The sequence below is a fragment of the Aphelocoma coerulescens genome, chromosome 3 (genome assembly GCF_041296385.1).
Source record: "Aphelocoma coerulescens isolate FSJ_1873_10779 chromosome 3, UR_Acoe_1.0, whole genome shotgun sequence".
Lineage (NCBI taxonomy): Eukaryota > Metazoa > Chordata > Aves > Passeriformes > Corvidae > Aphelocoma > Aphelocoma coerulescens.
Window position 1 is genome coordinate 97,536,886 of NC_091016.1, and position 22,273 is coordinate 97,559,158.

Genomic DNA, 22,273 nt, shown 5'->3' on the forward strand with positions numbered 1-22,273 from the left:
TAGATAGCACAGATGTCCAGTATTCATCACTAGCCCAATTATGAAAATATTGCTTTTTTATTATTATTATTCCACTAACACTTTAAAGTGCAAAGTATTTTCTTAAATTAATAGGGGCTATAAAGATCAGAAAAATGTGGATGAAAGATTGTCCCAAACCCAAACTACTGAAATGTAGGTAGCTATGTGTAACTAAGGTATTAGGTAACTAATATGGAACTATGACGCTGAAACTGGGAAAATTGCCATAACGTACATCTTCTCTCCCTTGAGTCAGAGGGAAGGCACAGATCACAGTGTTTCATATGAAAGCTTTTAAACACTAAGTTGTTTTTATCAGTAGAATTATTAATAACATGATTGCTAACAAAACACATACACATTCAAAAAACATACACTTATTTATTCACACAAAGTTCATTTACACAGGTATTCACACAGTTATCTCACAGTTATCGTCCAGGTCTCAATTTGGACTCGATTTCGAACAGTAGGCACAAGGACAAAGAGTTGCTGGCATACCAGTGTCTTCTATACAGGTGTTTATAAAGACCTTCAGAGGTCTGTTTCACCATGCATACTTACAACCCTACAGTCTTCATCTGCATTTAAGCAGTCCCTGACCTCTTAAATACAGCCTGAGTTGCACAGCCATGCAACCGCCATGTAGAAGAAGCCTCTTGGTCTCCCAAGACCATCCATTCCTGAAGAATCAGCAGCTCTTCTGAGCTTACAAATACTATGGAAACTTTCAGACACTGCTTTCTCAGCATACAGGTTTCTTCACTTTGGTTTTCTGGGCATTGGCAACAACTTCTCTCCAAAGCTATGGAAATGCCACCTACACAAAAGCACGTAAAAGAGATATTTATGACTATTAAAGACAATGAATGAAGATACACTTACAAAGAAAACATCTTCCCCTGAAATTCTGTCACCCTTTCAGAGCACTTACTAATTATGTTGTATAAATGCATTGTTTATATAAGGAATGAGAACCACTGATTCCTAACTGAGATCCTTAGTCACATTTCCATAATTGGATTGGATGGGCCCTAGGTAGTTCATAAAAACAAATTACATGAGGTCTAATATTCCTGGGATCAAAACTTTGTTTCTTCTTTTCTTGGTTTAAGAAAATTTAAGAGGTAGACTCTCTAAAATTAGTTTCCTCCCCTTATAGTTTTAACCAGTCCTTTTCCACCAATAGGGAGAAATGGATACGAGCACTATTTTGAAAACATTTTGTGTTGAGGCCTTGATAAATATTAAATGTCATATTTTTAGAAAGAACAATCTCCTATGAGTGATTTTTCCATGGCAAAGATTTTTGTACATTCTTATTTACAAAGGAGATATCTAATATGACTTAGTTTAAGATAGATAGGATGGATACAAAAAAAATGTCCAAGTTTCAGTGTTTTTACTCCTCAAAACAGCTGGGATACTTCACCAATAAGTCAATCAGCTAAAGCTCCAACTGCAATTTAGTAATAAAGTATCTGCCTAACTTTAAGCAGAAAGAAAAAGTTTAGTTGAATGTGTTGCATTATTCTCCTTCTTAGACATAGGTATGTGCTTAAATACCTTACTGACTTGAAGTCAAGGTCAATATTTGGTTCACTCAGACCAGTCAGTCATTTAGCAGCCTTAAAAAGAACATGCCACAGATCCAGAGGCTGATCAATGCACACTAGACTGAGTGGACGGAGTCAAGACCAGAAGATGAAGTTACTGAACAATAACTAATTAATTAGCAGTGCCCCATTGGGGAATAAAATGCTAATTGAAGCAGAACTAATACAAGTTTGAGATAAAATAACCCTGGAGTTAGACAGATCAACCACTGAGACAAAATCATTTTAAATAGGATCTGTCTCTCATCCACCTAGGAAAGCTTCTTGTCATTAATTATTTATTGAACAATCCCTTGCCTTAGAAGTTATGTGTCCAACCAACAAGGAGGATAACATAACTTCCATAGAGCTAACATCTGCTCATTAGGAATTCAAAGCACTTCATCAAATAGTTATATAAACAGCATCATGATGAAAGGAGTTCTGGAAGGGCACAAAGGGAATTTGAGAAGCTTCTTCAGCATATGAGGATAGAGGCAATTCCAAGCAGTTTAAAATTATGTGTTATACTGTGTTTGTGTTAACAATAGCCATATTACAACTGTAGCAACCAGAGTATTACATACAGTGGTGTAAAGCTGATTTTAACATTTCTCTTGAAATGTTTATTGATTTTTAAAACATTCATTTAACTGTTGAGAGGTGATGTGAGAATCTCTTCCGAAACCGATAGTGTACCATGCAAGAAACATTTTGTCTAACATTCATTGGCAAGAGAAGTAAGCTGGGTAGAAGTGTCTGGAATTCTCAATCTTCTTACTCAAACATAAAATGACACAGAAAACAAATTTTGACATTTGTCAAGACACAAGGCGGCATGAAGGGCACAAAGAGAAAAAAATAAGTTTTATTGATGAGTTTTCATACCCTGCCCACCCCTGGCAAATTTAATACAACCAGAGACCAACTTAAGAATCAAAAGGGACATTCACCAATAAATAATAAAATATAGAGGAAGCCAGTGAGGATGCACGAAATATTTCCAGATTCTGTTCATGAAAGATAGTGGCAACCTAAGTAAAAATTTTAAAAATCACAATCAGTCTGCTAATGAAGTAAAAAGTAAAACAAACTCTCAAACTTAGATCCAATTCCCTTTTTTAATTCACTCCCCAAAATACTGTCAAAAAATTTATAATTTACTGTGTTTTATCCTACACTGAACACAGGAAAAGACGTTATTTTATTGCATATGACCTAATAATTACCTGTTGTGGATATCTTTGAAACTTATGGCCATTTTGGTGCAACCAGAATTTAATTCTGAAAACAACTTAAAAAATCATTTTGCTAGCTTTTAATCATACTGTCCTGGAGAAAGTGAGTGGGAAAAGATGTATCTCACAATCAAACTAAAGTAAAAGTAGAAATTGCTTGCTGAAAAATATCCTCTCCAGTAAATCAAGGTTCTTAAAAATGAATAAACTGAAAAATATGAGAAATATTGTAGTTTATTCTCTCTTATCAAACTCCAATGCCAGCTGTACACACACTATCTAGTTTTGAACCTAAATTTATGTTCAGCTTCTTTCTTTGCATGTATAAGCTCTTGTTATTAGAACATACCTTTCAGATGACTTCAAGAGAAGTACTTATTTACATTTCCTCAGATGAATGAGAGAGATATATCTGGGTCTCTGATCAGCTACACTAACAGGAAAATCAGAATAAATTGGAAACAGAAAGATTTACCAGCAATTTCAGACCAAAATAATGTTTTTCATAGTTGTCTTAGGATACGATACCTTCCATATCCTAGTGGCAGAATTTTAGGGGGACTTTAATTTAGAAAGAAAAAAAAAAGGTTATAATAATACATAAATCTGCAAGTGATATAAAGTCCATGGGTAGAATAAAGGTAGGCTAAAGAAGTACCACTTCAAGCCAAATATAAGCTGATCCAAGTCCTCATTACTGCAAAACGTGATCTTAATCCCTCTCTCTTCTGCCTAATGTATTCTCCTGCTGCCTTCAGCACCAGTGAAGATTAAAAAGAAGAGAATGCATTAATGTGTTACTGTAATGGCAAGTCTTGTTTTCACATGGATGGCAAAATGAGAAAACACATTTTACAACACAAAAGGTGATACTAGAAATATAGAACTAAAAGTTAATTCAATCATTATTATTAGAAAAAATAGTAAGTGATTACTACCACTATAAGTAGATGTCACAGACAGTTGTATTTTAGATACACTTTTTTTTGTGTGGGTATTAAGGACAAAGTATGTTTATTTTTTTTTTCCCTCATTAACAAATATGTCATGCAATAAACCCCCAATTGCTTACTGTCTATGTGGTAGAAGGACAATGTAGCTTTCAAGTGTTATAGTGCAGCTGAATTATCCATCAAAAGGACCAAATAAATGTAGAGTACAATGAAGATAATCCAAAATCTGTATAAAAGTGATAACTGGTTGTGATTAATGTAGTGGAAAAAGTAGTTATAACAGTAACAAGGAAGAAAGGGATAAGGCCAAAGACTGTGGTACAAAGGTACTCATATTTTTAATATGTGTAGATTCGTTAAGCTAGTGTTTCAAAATAATGCAGATCACATTTAGAATTAGAAATATTTCTCCCTTTGTTTTCAAAAGTATGGAAATGAAACGTATATTGGCTTGCAAATAGATGACTCAGACCATTGGAAATGCAGCCTTGAGCAATGATTTCTTTCTGTTGTAATGGTGAAATGTTTATTGGATTCATGTGAAGTGCCTATACATAAACATCTGTGATCCTGGATTGTAAAAACTTAAACAGCAATTGCAGGAAATATAATGATCTGAATGCAGACGAACACGTCATAATGTTTCATCTATGTACCTTCCATTTAGTACTTCATCTATGTATCTTCCATTTTCCATAAAACAATGATAGCAGTCTGAAGTGTGTATAGAGAAGAAATACCCAGCGAAGAATAGAATCATAGAACTGTTTAGGTCAGAAAACACCTTTGAATCCAACTATCAACCCAGCACTGTTGACTGCTAAACCATGTCCTTTTGTGTCACATTTACATGTCTGTTAAATATGTGATGGTGCCTCAACCACTTTCCTGGGAATCCTGTTCCAATAGGAGAAGAAAAAAAAAAAAGAGGAAAATAATATATTTTTATTTCACAGAATAACTGTATGTTCTATGTAATGCTGTTCTAAGCCATTATATACTTTCCTACCTAAAATGATACTTCAAAGCTAGTGGATAGGAGGACTTAGACGCATATCACACCAAAATGAAGCAACTTTATAGTTTCTCCCCATAGTTGCTCTAATGTTTTAGCTACCTAAGTTTCTGATATTGCTGATTTTCAGTTTTAATGAGGTGATTCCAGTCTCACCACTGGTGCCATATGGTTTAATGGTCTTTCTTAAAATCATTAAAAGAATTAAAACTTTTCAGCAGTGCTTTCCCTTCCTATCTTAAGTTATGATGGAGATGGATCCAGTCACACCAACCCCTACAATATTTTTGCCAAAAATTCAGCAAAAATAAAGAAAGTCCTTAACATCAACATAGCATTAAGAAGCAGACATTCTGCATTTGGCCAGATGTGCGAGGGGATATCTCCTCTAAAAATTGTGCATGCTGAGTACAGGAAAGTTTCTGTTTATATACTATGTTTTACAAACATTCATTCGTTGTCCCAGAATAAACATACATATGGTAATCATTTCCCCAAAATCATTAACATATCCCTCCCTCCCATTCCCCCCCTCCATGTATGCATTTTTTTGTCCTGGGGGTCTCTTTGGTGATCTCTAGTGGTCAGAGACCCCAAAGTTATAGCTGACTGACTGTGACCCAGTAAGGCTGGCAGAAAACTGGGGCTGGTTGTCTTCTAGTTCTCCTTCTTACAAAATGGGCATTGTGCAGTTCTATGGGCCAGTGGGCTTTGAAGAATAAGCATTTTGTTAGTTCACCAGGTCTAGACAATTTTTCATCTGGTAACACCATTAAAAGCCCTTGTCCAAGGTACTCCTAGAAGATATTCTACTTTCAGTACACTGTCTACACCTTGTAAGACCATGCCTTGACTGAGCCTCATACAAACTCAGTTGAGTACATGGCCACATACTTGATTACATTTTTATGCACTTGTCAAAATCTCTTCAGTTAAAACCTATCTGGGATACTAAAAACTTAGGCTTGCATAGTCATTTTATCTGTCTTATAGCTGAGATGTCTTACAGCTGAGTGAAGGAAAAAATTTCCAGTTGGCCTGGATTTAGATGCTTGGAAATGAAAAGGGGTAGAACATATGCCTTATTTGTTCCTTTTAATTTTCTACTCTAACTGAGGCAGCCAGCAGGGTTGTGAAATCCTCTTTTAGATACCTATCTATCTCCTTGATGGCAACCTGTCACTAATTCTCAGCCATTACCTACATTGACAAGAAATACGGTTGAATACTATGAGCTACAGTAGTTCAGCAAACTCCAGGTCCCTGGTACCTTTCACATTATATAGTTGATTACAATTGGAAGGAAATCTTGACTATCATACTGTGTATATCAAACCTTTTGTTTCTATTTCTGATTATCTAGCAGCAGACACAAAAGAAATCTTTTCTAAAGACCTTACAAAATTATTAGTAGATACAGAAAATGCAGACAATATGCCCTAAATCCCACAGGTTTTATGTGTCATAAATATAAAAATCTTATTTTGTGTCTATCACAGAAACAGTGAATCTTTACAAGAAATTTTAATAAGGAAAGGGCAGAGATAGAAAAGCACTTTTCACCTGGGCCTTTTTCTGAATTCTCGCCTCTGCAATGTTTTTCTCAACAATCTTAAACCCTTCACAGCTCCAGCACTGCCTTCCTTCACTTTTGCTTCCAAACTTTTTGCCCCCATCTGTGAGGACACAGAAATACTATGTTGCCTATCTATTTAATTATAAATTATGAACTGAATTCAAAATCCAAATATTGAAAAATTTTAATCAACCGCTTCCAAACAGGCAACAGAAGATGAATATGATTTGTAAATTACTTTAGAAAAACAAATCCAACAATATTGAAATTGGCTGTCAGTGTCTCTCAAATTAGTTATTATAAATTATTTACTTCCTAATCCAAAGCAACAGCATCCCCATATCCAATTTATGAACCACACCTGAGTCTTTCTCAGGTCCTGAGTTAGTCATCCCTGCTAAGGACTATATTAGGGGGTAATAGACATCTTTTTTCTTCAAAAATAAGAAATATTGAGGCACTGGTGGAGAATATATGGCTAAACTTCCTGCAAAAGCAGAAAATAGAGCAATGATGCTGCTTATGTATCTGCAGATTTTGATAGTGTAAATAAGAGGTCATTTGTTTTCCTGTCACCTTTGTGAAGACTAGCATGAAAATAATGAGTGATATTTATAGAGACCTCTTCCAGTATTCCCTCTGAATTAAGTTTCTCTTAGTCTTCCATCTCATAGAGGTCAGTTCGTATTAATCTTATTGTCATGCATAATGCTACTGTGCATGGATGCATACAAGTTCTTATCAACATTAAATTTTACCTTCCTATTGTCCCAATTGCAATTTTCCCTAAATAAATTAAACAGCAAGTTCCTTCCTTAATGTGACTCCACATGTAGAAAAGACAAGCAGGTCCTGAGTCATGAAGACCTACAAGCTGGTTTTTAGAGGATTTTATTGTTGCACTTAATGTTTCTCACCTTGCAAGGGTTCTCAAATAAATTGCTTAATTGTGCAAATGCCATAGTAGGACAATTGTACGCTAGCTGTTCACAGACTTTTAGAAGGAGCAATTAATCCAGTAAAGCATTAGACATACTCTTAATTATAGCTATCTGTTGAACAGACTTGTTACAGTATTTTTTTTCTGGAATTTTCTGGAATTTTTTTTCTGCCAATTTTATGTCAATGTATGTTGATAAAAACAATATGGGAAAACTCCAGTTAATGAAATGTAAGACATTGTGCTGTTCTTATAAAGAAAGGGAAAACAATATTAAAAAAAACCAAACAAAAACCAAAAAACTCTCCCTACAATAATTCCTTCTAGTAGTGTTTTAGAGGTGCTTAGTGCTAAATGCTGAAATTGCTTAAAAAGAACATCAACTCATTACTCATTTTTAATTGTCTTCTTATCTATTTTATATCGGCCACCAGAATGAAAGAGATAAAAGTGTTATATCTCTGAAAAGGATTAGATCACACCGACAGGAAGGTGTCTTTAAAAACATATGTCATGGTGGTAGATGGAACCCCTCACAGAAAACGACTCATGCTCCGAGAATGCCAGCTTCAACTCTGCACATTGCATCTTAATACTTCTAAAGTAAGCAAGACTTGTCTCATATGTGTTACCACAAGCGTGCATAATCAAGAAAGAGGAGAGGGGAGGAAGGAGAAGGGGTAGGGTGGGTAACAAGAAGAGAGAGAGGAGGTGAAGGATCTGTATAAATACCAAAAAATCACATGATTCAGGAAGATCACATGATCCAGAACAAGTGGACTTTTTTTTCAAGCTTCATAATAAAGAATTTTTAACTTCTATTCAATATAACATGTGTCAAGGGAAGAAAAAAGAAAAGAAATCCAAACTGGACAAAGTGAGATATATATACCATACATACTCTTATAAAGCTAGAAATATAACAGAAATGAGAGCTTTTTTCCAAAAGACAAGGAAAAGGCCTAAATTGTGTGGGAAATAAAATGATTCCTACATATTTATATAAGGTATTTTTTAAAGAGTAGTTAAATTTAATATATTAAATTTTATTTAATATATAATGATAAATAATAATATATAAATATTTAATAATAAATATTTATGTGCTCAATAAGTATGAGAGTACTTATGTGCGCAATATTAGATTTATTATCACATTTAAAGAATCAATTTGTTGTCTTTGATCTCTTGAAAATTTTCTGTCATATTCATCCTAAATCCATTATAGAAGGATACTCTAGACATAGGAGATTTATTTTATTCTTACTTTAAGAGGAGATAACATGATTTGTTCCTGTTTATTAATTTCCTTGTGCATTGAAAATATTGTTATGTACGTGTCTGTGATGAGCAAAATGAGAAATAAGAATTCCAAGAGATATTTATTGAACAGGGAAAAGGAAGTCAAATTAAAAGCAAAGAAGAGTTCTCTATGACAGAATGGACTCCTCTGGGAGGATAAATGTCTGTATTGGAAAGGATTCTGAGGGCTCTCCAGGCATCCTGATTAGGATTCCCATGATTTGCATGCTGACTGTATTTCCCTGTCAAAAACATTATATATGAAAAATCTTTTACTGTTTTTCTCTTTTCCTGGGAAATCCTCTCATGCCACTTTTAGCTTTTATAAATTGCTTAGCTTTACTTCATAATGGTCTCAGTACTCTTTATATTTTATTTTATGTCACTTGATGCTTTTTTTCCCATCCTGATAGCTTTTAGTACATTCTTAGTTACACATATGAGTGTCTTGTCTTTTCTTTCATTATTATTTCTGAGTAGTGATACCTACTCAGTTAAGAAATATTTGGATTTACTTCCTTAACTTTTCAACCATTGTTACTTCTTTAATAAGAGCTCCAAATGTTATCCACGGAGGTTTGAACTTCCCTCTTGTGGGTGTGGATGCAACATTGATAGGAAGATTACAGACTGTTCTATCAACTTAAGATAACCTCCATATTTTACAGATCTAGTATCTAAAATCATATCCTACAATTCACAGCCTTTAAGTACTTCTATTAATTTCTCAATGTAGAAGATATACAGAGTGACACAAAGTTGTCTGCACCCTGATTTCTCATTGGTTTTATACTCTATCAGAAAATGAGTATCTATAGCCCACATACTTATGACTAAAAAAAAAAAAGTACATATGTTTTCTTGTTTCTTAAAAAAGTAATTTATGTCACTCCTTAATAAAACATTAATATATTGTTCCTAATGTCACCAAATTAAGGACACCGAAATGTAAAATTTTTTACTTTTTTTACTGTTTAAAAGCAAGATATGTGCTGGTATTCTGGTCTTTTATTCAATGTTGATCAATATCATCCAATTATTAGAGGAACCTTAGTGCTTGAATCTGCCACTCTCTTCTTATATGATCTTAGTTTAGTTTAATGGGCTTCCTGATTGATAATGTACATGATTTTTCTACTAGGCTTCTGGTTTAAATTAATTCCATGTTAGTTGTGACTGAAAGTCATTACCATCTGATAGATGTTCTGTGTTACTGTTCATGAAGAATGAGTTATGGGGCTTTATCTATCCACAGTAGCTGAAAGTGAACAGGTGCCTCCATCATTAAACCACCAACACCAAGTAGGATTCTTCTTGGTGTTGTAAGATGCGAAAAGCATCAAAACCCAGATCTTCTTCCCTCCATTGAAACAGTACAGCTGTTTTCTGATAACAATTTTTTTTACTGAGACCATATGTGGCTCCATGTCCATGATATCTCTCACTGTAAATGGGCTAAAAATAGTTGGAAAATGCATTGCATTAGTCTAAACACTTATTAGGTTGAGTAAAAAATTTTGTTTGGATTACTAGATCTGACAGAATTTCTGATGAAAGGACAAATGTTAATACTTGTTTAAGAAAGCAATATTTAAAAGACTGTTCCAATTGGTTTGATCAGAATCAATTTTTTGCATTCACTGAAAAATTGCTATTATATTAAAAATTTTATGGAGTAAAGAAATCTTAAATTTATGTGTTCTAATATTCTGCCAAATATGCTTATTTTATTCTATGTAATTTTAAAAACTTTTGGGTCCTACTTTTTCACAGAGTGTTACTGGTGAAACCAGACAATGGTCATCTTCCTCTGTAACCTGACTGGTTCTGGGTAAACACATACAGACCTAAAATTTAAATTCACATTCTTATCAGTCATTGTCATTCAGGTTATTTGCCATTGGTGGGCCATGAAGACATCCCCAATAGCATCATTATTGATAGGATGGTTTGGGTTGGAAGTGACATTAAAGATCATTTAATTCCACCCTCTGCCATTGGCAGGGAGACATTCTACTAGATCAGGTTGCTCAACGCCCCATCCAACTTGGCATCAAACACTTCCAAGGATGGGACATGCACAACTTCTCTTGACAACCTGTCCCAGTGCCTTACCACCCTCACAGTAAAAAAATTTCTTCCTAATATCTAATCTAAATTACTACTCTAAAACTTGATTACTTTTAAAAAGAGATAGGCAGCTATAAGTAAAGTATTTGTTCTCAACTGCCACAGAGCCCTTGGAAAGGGAAAATGCTCTGACGCTGTACCCATACATGGAATGGAACAACTCTTCACCTTCTCTGCCTGTTCTTTCTCAGAAGTTTAAATATATCCACATCAACACATTTGTTAATGATCTACCCCACCGTTTCTCTCTGTTCCCAAAGGGAGGAATGCACTGAACAAACATACACAGAGCTCTAATTCCACCTGGGCTTTTTTCCATACTGTACATTTGCAAGCAAGCTTGAAGGATGAGTGTCCATTTACACCAATTTCTTAGAAATGTGACAGCCATCTACATCATACCATTTCTCACTGCATCTGGTATACTAACTACTCTTCAGTATTTATTCACCATTTTTCTCTAAACCCATTACAAAACTCTCCTAAGTTTTTGATTAATTAGCTGGGTTATGGCCCTGCTTGTCATGTAGGTCCTGTCTCTCTTTAGATGTTCTTGCTACTCGGCGATGGTCTTGTGATTACCCACAGTCCTTCCAGCAGCAATGTCTGCATAGCCAGGAACTGACTTACAAGATGCATCCAATGTTGCTCAAGTTTTTCCATTTCATCACTGGGGCCAAATCCACCATCACTTGGGCTCCCCTGCCTTTCACTCTAGGCCCCTCAATTCTGTGCTTACTGCTGATATTGTCTGAGTCTCCCCTGGGAATATCCTTCATGGCCATATGGATGAGAGAAAAGGTTATACCAAGGGATGGAGAGGATCTCCACAGCCAGTTGAAAGCTTATGTTTTTAATGAGCCTACAAGTTTGTTATGAAAATGTCAAGCAACTTAACATTGATACTCTGAGAAATAGAGAAAAAAAAAAAAAAAACTTTAAAAAAGTGAAACAAACAAAAACTAGGAACAGTTAAAGAGTTGATTTCCAATCTCCAAGCTGGAAAAGTGTGACCCAGTGTACAAAGAGAGACAAGAAAAAAAATTTAAATAATCAGATTGTGTTGAAAAAGTTATATTAAGTTGTTGCCTTGAAAAAATATAAATAATAAAAATATTTTAATGACAACTTGTTGGTGTAAGAAGCAACACAGTGTCCTCAGACAGGTGCAAAAAGGAGCTCGTTTATTCAAAAAAACAGGCCTTTTGTAAGCAATTAGGCCTTTATCAGTAACATTCCATTAAAACACAACAATCATAATTCAACCAACCACCATAAACCACGATGTGAACATGTGATGGTTATATAACTTGTTTTCTATCGTTACATAACTTGTTTTCTACCTCTATTGCAGCTGAGTCATCACCCAGAATCCTTTTTTACTTAGCTGAAGTAACAGAAGTGAACCATGATTTTACAGGGGTAACAAGGCCTTCATTTTGTAAGGTTCTACCTATCCACAACAATAACTGAAAGGAAGAAAATTTATAAGTAGGAAGAAATAAGCTTTTTACAATATTCTAGTGACACTTCATATTTAATTAGGCATGAAAAGAAAGTATGATTTATGAATGATAACAAAGTATAATTTGGCTTTGCCTTTCCATTAAGAAGACGTTCTTTACAGAAAGACTAAATTAAAAAATAAGTAAGTTATGTCTGGTAAATTAAATTATTGTACAGAGCAATGCATTACATTAAAATCCTTTACAATTTCAGTCATTCAAACTCCAGCTGTGCCTCTACAATAAAATGGAGTAGTAAAATAGAAGACAGAGGCACATTTATTTAATATGCATTTTGTAAACTGTGATGCTGCATACCACAAAAAGCCATATAATATATTAAAAAGAAAAAAACAGAATTACCAACAAAACAACTGAAAATGAGGCAGAAAATAAAAACCTGGTATTATCCTAGCCCTCTCTCAAGCATTCTGTGAAGTCAAGTTCCCTCTACCAATGTTATAAGGAACATAAACACTTAATTGAGGAGAATTATCTCACTTGGCCTCTAAAATTTTAGGGAAATTTGGTGCCAAAGCAAGAAACACTAGCATATGCACAGAATTAGTCACTTTATGCTGTTTCTCTTGTTTCTCATTTATCCCTATAGTTCAAGTGCTTCATTTATTATCATAAACTGCAAATCATATGAAATATTATTCCCATTTTACAGAACATGTAGGACTCAAGCAATATATTAAAGACAAAAATATATTATCTGGATATCAAGTTTTCGGGTATTTAGTACTTTTATGGCCAAATTTCTCAAAGTATGGTAGTGTATTATAGGATTTCTTATATTAAAGCAAAGTTTTCACTGAATTTAACAGGATTCGTGACTGCACTAGGAATCAATTAATCACCATGCAATGACTCAAGGCCTTCTCTGTAACTTTTTCTGCTCCCCCAGTAAAAAGATTGGTGTTGCACAAATAACTGCCAAGTTACTTGAACATCAAATATGTGAAAGTAATATTTTGGACTTTTAAGTCTGAGGTAAAAGAATTGTAGTGCAGTTATGCTGATATGTCTATGTTTTCTTTAGAAATGTACTGACCTTCTTTGCCAATTAAAAAGGAAAATAAAGGGGATCTTTTTCTTAGGATTTTTTTCTACAAATATTTTTATTTCATAAGAAAATAGAAAAACAAACTGCAGTAATGCTATCAGTGTTACACAGTATGCTCTGATGTGAATTTGAAACCACAAAGAAATATATGCAAGAATTACAGGTAAGAATGTTACCTATATGTAAGAATTTATCCTAATGTTTAAAATAAATCTTGTCATAATAAAGTAAAAAGATGTTAGAAATGAATAAATAATGCAAATAATGCAAATAAAATGCAAAGTATATGTCTGGGGAGATGTATCTTTAGGTTTCACAAACTGATATTTTTGGGCCATCATGCATTTTTAGGGTTCACAAACTGATATTTTTGGATCATCATGCTGCATTTTTGTCATGCTAAATTCAGATAAACAAAGTTAATAATCTTGATTTTGCAATAATGAAACTCAGCCTCATTATTTGTTTTCAATTGCAATAAAACCATGGCATTCTGTGACAATTCTATTTGTATTGGTCACAAAGAAGCTCAGCAAAGGAAAAAATGATTAATTACACCCTATGAAAATTATGATATAGTCTTACTTTTGAGCAGTAGGTTTTTTTTAGAGAATATTATTTTTCATTTAAAAACCCAAAACAAAACAAAACAAAAAGTATTTGAGTATGTTTTGCTTGTCATTCACCTCTGCATCTCTATATAAATCCCCAAATGGTTACCCGAATTAGGGAAACTTCACTAAGAAGTCCCAGATCACTGTCTCCTGCCATGTTTGTGAACTACATTCAACTGCACGCAGAACTCCCTTTCAAGTCAAGGAGAGTTCTGCACAAAATTTGAAATGTATTATGTAGTTTAAAGGTTACTTTTCTATAAGGAATAGTATCATACTAGGGGAGCTTAACAAAATGAACAGGGCTTTTAAGCAGACAAAGCTTGAACCACTATTCAGTAAACTCTAATAGTCAATATTTCTGACTGACTGTGGGGTATCTTTTGTTGTTTTCAGGAGCACAGTTTGAATCAATCATATTGAGCCCTGGATTCTTTAAACGTCCTGAAAGTAGAAATAAATACTACTTACATGTAAGGCAACAACACTCCTTGCCTTCATTTCCTGGTGTCAACTTTCCCACTCCTTTTAAAATGACACAATTAGGAATCTATATTTATCTATGTAACCTTTTCTCAATGAAGTAAAAATGTAGAAGTTAAAATATTTTCTATCTTTTGAACAAAATACTTGAAGATGTGGTTATTGATTGACCAAAAATAATAAATTATAAAATATGATGCCAAAAAGCCCCTCTGAAAAGAACACTTTAATTGGCATGCTGTGACTTATGGTAAGATATATGATGACAATAAAAAGAAGCAATCACATTCCAGAGTCACAATTGTAGAAATGCTGTGATCAGATAGATGGACTGAGCGATCATTAGAAACAGGTATTAAATCTCATACCATATGAAAAAGTGCTCCTATAATTGATGAAATATTCAGTAAAGCTTCATCCTGCAAGGCACCAAGCACTGCTAAGAGCAGGCCTTGCCTTCAGATGTACTCTCACTGAAGGTAACAGAAAACCTTTTTAAAGACTTGGATATTATTTCAATGTACAACTTTGTGCTAAAGGATAGTTTGGCATGATATCTTTTCCAGGTACCTAATTTATCTGGTCATATGCCACCTTACTACATATTGTCTCTGAATTATAACTCTGTGTGCTACAATGAGAAATAAAAAAGAAATGAGCCTGGAGACAATGCACAAAGCATACCAAATATTGTTTGCTGCTAGAGAATACAAGTTATAACGTTATAGACTTTCCATAAAGTAATTGCTACCTATTGTAAATAAATAAACAAAATAAAAAGTAGTGTATTTTTCTTTAAAGTAGTTTACCATGCTATAATGTTGCTAAAATATGCTTTATGAGCTCTTTTTGCTATTAATACAAGAAAAATGCTCCAGAAACTTCCAAGTTTCAAAACCCTGGAGCACTGTAATACAATATATCTGGGTGTTCTTCAACAGCAGTTTAGAGATGAAAACCAGGTATTGCTTTCCCTTATTCTTCATCCTTTTTATCATCCATCATTAGGGCATCAAGTGTGTTAAAAAGGAAGAGAAAGAGAGAAAGAAAGAGAAAGAGAGAGAAAGGGAAGGGAAGGGAAGGGAAGGGAAGGGAAGGGAAGGGAAGGGAAGGGAAGGGAAGGGCAGGGCAGGTGCGGGAAGGGCAGGTGCGGGAAGGGCAGGGCAGGGCAGGGCAGGGCAGGGCAGGGCAGGGCAGGGCAGGGCAGGGCAGGGCAGGAAAGGAAAGGAAAGGAAAGGAAAGGAAAGGAAAGGAAAGGAAAGGAAAGGAAAGGAAAGGAAAGGAAAGGAAAGGAAAGGAAAGGAAAGGAAAGGAAAGGAAAGGAAAGGAAAGGAAAGGAAAGGAAAGGAAAGGAAAGGAAAGGAAAGTTCTTGAATATTTGGAACACCATTTTCCTGAGAACTCCCTGCACATCTGGTAAGGCACTGAATATCAACTCTTCCAGTGAATCTCATTCAAAGCTTTTATGATATTTATTATTGTTTGCTGTAAAGTACCAAACTCAGGATCTTGAGGAAACAAAGTCATCTAACCTTTTCTAATCTTGTTTGTACCAAAAATACACCATCTGTACTGCAGTTCAGCCAAGAATACTGCCCACATGGCCAGTGCTTTGTTTTAGAAACAAAGTGCGCAACAATTTTTTGTTTAGCTACTGTTCATTAGGAGTCAATATGTCCACTTAGTCTTTAAAATTTGTTACCTGCTTTTTATGAACTAATATATCAATTTGACAAAAGTATAGAGGTCAGAAAAATATAGAGACATTTATTCGTGTCTTTATAATTGTTTGTTGGGTGAATTTGGGGAAAAGGGAAAAGATTACTGTGGAACAATATGCAGATGGACTGTTTCCTTATGAATAAGGATTTCTTTATTTTAGGATCTAGTTCTCAAGGACTACTAGGACAAGCAAATAAAATATATTTACCAAATATCTTAAAAATCAAAAGTATGCTAGCGTTTGTGTCAGAGACTGTCGTCCTAAAGAATGAAAAATATATTACTTTTCCAAAAGACCAGCAACTGATACCATTAATTACATCTTTCTTCTTTACCTTAATCCTTTGAGATGAAAATATACAAATTTTCCTTTTCCTCTTTTCTTTGAATCAGACCCATATATAAGAGTCAATTTACCTGCCAGCCTCTATGAAATATAAGTAAATAGTAACTTACCTGTCATGCAATAAATTGAATCACATTCCAGAGTTTTTTTGTAGGAATGGCTATCTGACTTTTTGATTCCTAAAAGTATACTGCATAACATTAATGCTATTCAGGTTCTATATTAGAGCTTTGCGTGCAGAAGTCATTGGAGATTTTTTTTGAAATATGTGTCCTAGCACTAGTTAGATAAAACAAACAAATAGCTGCATTACAGCATGAAAATAAAAACTTATCTATTGACTCCCAAGCAATTTCTTTAAACTGCTCTCAGGCCCAGTCAGTAAAAAATAATTTTGAAGTGTGTTAATACATTGTTTAGAAATAGCACCTAACAAGAAGTACGTACAAATTAAGTGAAACAGCTCACAACCATTCATATAAACTTACAAATTTTAAGAACCCCATTACCACTCCTTCTGTCCTTTTTATTTATCACGCAGACACCAAAGTAAAAACAAAAACTGTTTCAATAGACATTAATAAGTTATTAAACTGGATGTTTTGGAAGAGCCTTATATAGCAATACTTTTCATTTGTATCTTCATATATATTTGCTTTGCCTGAATCAATTTTTTTTTGTAGTATACCTATCTTTATCTGTTGTGAAATAGGAAGAAGTGTTCAGACAGAGACTCTGACAGTATGACACTGATGAAACTATACCTCCCGTGGGCAGGGAGTTGAATGCTGTATTAGGCAAAATTAACCTGAATTCCATTTTATATCCAGGTGTAGTCATGTTTTTAATTCTTAAGCCGAGGAGCAGATACTGATCTCTTCATTCCCGTGACCAGTGACAAGACTCAAGGAAACAGCTTGAAGCTGAGACAGGAGAGGTTTAGTCTGCAGATCATGAAAAGATTTTTCACCCAGATGGAGGCTGAGCACAGGAACAGACTCCCCAGGGAAGTGGTCACAGCACCACGCCTGTCTGAGTTCAAGAAGCAGTTGGACAACACTGTCAGGCACACATGGTGTGACTCTTGGGGTGTCCTCTGCAGGGCTAGGACTTGGACTCAATGATTCGGATGGGTACCTTCCAACTCAGCATATTCTTTTTCTATGATTCTATTCTAATTCCTAATTAACACACTCTTTCTCATCTCTACACATCATTCCTTTCACATAAAGATGTGTGTGAATAGTATGGTTTGTGGTAGGCATACAGATCTTGCTATGAAGGGAGAATGTGTGCAAACTGAATCCAGAAAAATGAGATCAATAGCGCTCTTGAGTTTCACAGAGAGATATAGAACCTGGACAATTTTTAAGGCTAGATTTAGAAATATAAGAAACCCATATGAACATACTGTCTGTGAATAAATCAATACCACATTTCCTTTTTTTTCAGTCCAGGTTTAAAATTTTTAACTTTCTTTTATCACTTTATCATCTGCAATACCACAGAAAATATTATTCATTCAAAGTGTATCTCTCTCTATACATATATATATATTCATAAAGGTTTTAACTTTTCAACCTATGCACTTTTCCTAAGTAAGCATCCTTTCAGTGATGATCAATTTGGCCTGATTAAGGTCAGAGTAACTGCACTACAAGGACAAACACAGTCAGTAGTCAGGCTAAGCTAAGTAATGTAGCATAAGAGACCTGTTTAAAGTCAGGGAAACAGAATGTCAGCTCCCAGAAGTCAAACCCGTTTGACTCAGTGAGCATTCTTGTTCCTGTCACCCTTCATTTTTCCTCTGCACTATCTATGCTTATCTTTTTCTTTCTTTTATAGATAGGTATATATGCACTGGCCATTCAGTGTTTCACTCTAATCTGCCCCAAGGGTCTCTATTAAAAAGATCCTCAGTTACCCTGCCTTCAGGGGTGGGAGTATCAACTACAAAGGCATGTAAACAAATAGTGATGTGCTCCTTGCACTAAAGGGAGAAGGCAAAATGCATCCCATATAATCTCTTAAATAAAATTATATCCTGTCTCAAACCAAGACACCTGCATGTAGATCATAAGCTAACATGTGTTAAAAAAACCCAGGAAGAAAACTGTCTTGAAAATATGTATTGTCTACTTCATATGTAAAACAAGAGTGTGAATGATTAGGAAAAGATCTCAAGGCTCTTCTTCTACAAGAAGTCCATAAAAGTACATTCTCATAAAATCTGCTATAAATACATCACTTCAAACTAAGAGGCCTCATTTCTTGCTAGTGATACCATCTAATTATTTCTCCACAAATCTCTCTAGACTCATATATTACCTGTGTAGACTTTGTAGCTTTATACTCAATGTAGCACAATACTAAATTATTTTCTGTAACCAGGACAATTATGTGCTTGTGGTGGGTTGACCCCAGGTGGTAGCTAAGCTTCCATCCTGTCATTGCTTATTCCGCTCCTGTGGGATGAGGGAGAAAAGCAGAAGAGCAAAAGTGAGATAAAGACAGTTTAGCAGGTATATATAGATATATATGGAAACTAAGAAAAATAATGAATTTATTCACTGCTTAACATCAGCAGGCATATGCTCAGCCTATTCTGGGAAAGCAGGACCTTAGCATGGGTAAAATTACTTGGTAAGACAAGCTGTATAAACATGAAAATACCACCTTCCTCCTCCTTTCCATGAGCTCTTGTACTTGAGCGCAATGTTGTGTGATATGGAATATCTCTTTGGCCTTGTATATAGGTTCCAGTTCTCCCTCCCAAAATCTTGCCTACTTGCTGGGGAAGGTGGGGATGAGGCACCCTAGCCAGAAACAAGACAGTGGCAGGGACACCGAGGAAGTCTCATCCCTGGGCATCAGGCATATCCCTGGGCACAGTCTGAGGACAGGCTCAACTTGAGCCAAAGCGTGAGCCCAGCTCAGCAGGGTCCATGGCCAGACAGGGCAGGGCTGTGGGGGCTGGAGGCCAGCCCTGCTGCAGCTTCACTGGGACCATCAGCATCAGCTGACACCCCCAGGGGCTGATGTGGGGCTCGGGGTGTGGGCAGTGGTGGGGGGGACACTGTACAGGGACACTGTGTCCTACCACTGCTCTTGAGGCCCTGTCAAAATTGTCTCTGCAGGCAATTTCACTCTTTTGTTAATTATTTCAATCACAATCTTAAGACCAAATTTTTTTCTTTTATTATGAAAGCATGCTGCCTTGTGTCAAAGCTTCCTTTTCTTTTGTCCCGGAGCTGCCAATAAGGATTTTTTCCCCTGGATTTGAAATCAATGTAATTCTGGAAATACGGATGTTAGGTATTTTATGTTCTATATTCTATATTCTGCTTTACCTACATCTTTTATGTTACATCTAGTGTGTGTGTGATGGATTGATGCTGTCTGGATGCCAAATTCCATCTCAGCCACTCTCTCACTCTCCATCCTCACAAGGGCAGGGGAGAAAATGAGATAGAAAAGCTCACAGGCTCACATAAAGATAGAGAGATCCCTTGCCAGCTACTGTCATGGGCAAACAAGATTTGACTTGGGGTCTTCCCACATGCCTGAGGGGAATCTCTGCTCTGGTGCCTGCAGCACTACCTCCAGAGAGATTTCTTCTCTCACCATGGTGTTGCCTCTTTTTTGTCATTATTTCTGAGTCTGTCATCCCTCCACTATCTGAAATTTTTTGCCCATTTTTAATTGTGTTTTCCTGAAGCCACTACCCCCTCATCTGTGGGCTCAGCTGTGCCCCATGGTGGGTGCATTGACTTGAATCATCTGTGTCCAGCATGGGGAAGTCCCAGGCCCTGCTGCCATCATCTTGCTACACCCCCTGTGCTGGCTAGAGTTGTATTTAACTTCCCATCAAAGACTTATTAAATTTAGATTGTAAGGATATTGTTTGAAAGAATATTAAACCAGATAGTTTCTACTGAGTTTCAGAATGAAAAGGTGATAAGAGAGGAAAAAAGAACATTTATTACCTTTCCTGAGTACTAACATTATCCTTGTCATTCTCATATTCATGACTATTTTTGCCTCAGTGTCTCAAAAGGCATCACAAAAATACAAAGGAAACTCAGCCTAGCTCATAGCTATAGAATGCACATACATAAAAAATAACTGAGAGAAGGTTAAATAACAGAGGAGAAGGAATTGAAACTATGAGCCAACACAAAATAATTTAAAAACTGATTGCCAAAGAAGCTAGATCAATAAATTGTCAACAAAAATGAATACATATTCTATTCCCTAAAATGTCTTTTACTTCTCTAAATTGCAAAAACATTTTTTTATTTCTCTCACTGTACGCTGCATCTTCTTTATCTGTCTAAGCCTGACGACAATACACCATTGTTTCTATCCTCCTGTGTCATATAGGAGCTTTGCTGTTCCCAAACACTGGGTAGCATCTTACCACTCGTAAGTCAGTGTGAATGCTATTACATTCATAAAATCTAATTCTATCCTGCAACCATCTAGGTGCCTAAAGCTTGGTGACACCATTTAATATATTTTGTTTTCCATAGTTCTTTCTTTTCTATATAAATATATTCTCTTCTTTACACAATTGCGACATCAACACAAAAAAATGCAGTTGTGCTCTAGTCTGTCTTGTGTAGCTGCCGTTTTCCACAATGCATTCTGCAATGGTTTTAGCAGCAAAACAAACAAATTATTTTGGGGTCTAAACATTGTGAGAAAGACCTTTGAATTATTTTAGTTTGATGAATTCTGAACTTTGTAACAAACTCATTCATTGAAGGCTTGATCAATAAAAGAGCGAATTTTAAACCTTTATCAATATATGCAGCAGCAGGAAATAAAACACATAGGAGTTTAATAAAGAGAATAACACACTTTAGATCACATTTGTTGATCAGATAAGACTGACAAAATATTGCAATCTAGAAATTATTATTTTGCTGGTTTTCAAAGTAATTTTATAAATATTCCTCTTGGGAACTTCTTATGGAGAAAAAAATACTCAGACCTAGAAATACTGGATATGATGAAAGAGAGAGAGGAAGAGGACATATTCCTCTCCACAACAAAGCAGAGTCCCTCCTAAGCTAAATATGCTAAGATGATAAAAAATTACTAATAACATAAACAGTTTAAAGGTATAAATACGTATTACCAAACCAGAGGAGATTATTTTCTCCAAAAGTAATTTTTCTTATGGCTATACTATCAACTTCAAGAAATTATTAGAACATGCATTTATAGATTTTTAATATAAAAGATGGTATAAACAGAACAATATATAAATATAATTTTTAATAGCTTTTATATCATATTAGCACCCAGTTGTTAGCAGCTGGAACAAGAGAACTAAAAAGAACAGGTATCCAATTGCATATGTCAGTGTTATATATGAGAGAACACAGTATACCTTTATTTTCTAGCGTGTCAGAAAGGAAAAGCAAAGATGCAATGTCCTTCACTTCTACAAACACGCACACACACGAAAGAGGCAACCCATGTAGTCACATAAAGTGGCCTAGAAACAGCTAATTTTAGCAGCCTGTAACAATTTGCATAAATTGGGATCACAGATGCAAGATATTTAGTTTCATCCAGGACACTGTGGCTGAGGCTCCAAACACAATGATATATATTATCAAATAACTTACAACAATAATTATGAATTATTCTGTTGATGTAAATCAACACTTGAGAATAAAATCCTTGCAAGTACCAGATGCAACCAACAGAGAAAATAAACATAATCATATTTAGGCTGAGCATTAGATTTAGA

The 22,273-nt window shown here is 35.2% G+C and overlaps 1 long non-coding RNA gene across 1 annotated transcript; it reads right to left on the reverse strand.

Annotated features, from left to right (window-relative positions):
* Positions 1 to 411: 411 nt before the first annotated feature.
* LOC138107371 (uncharacterized) lies at positions 412 to 21,993 on the reverse strand. Its single transcript, XR_011149456.1, has 3 exons — positions 21,908 to 21,993; positions 18,838 to 18,974; positions 412 to 841 (listed from the first exon to the last, which is right to left on the reverse strand). It is a non-coding gene; the product is annotated as an uncharacterized lncRNA (long non-coding RNA).
* Positions 21,994 to 22,273: the final 280 nt, after the last annotated feature.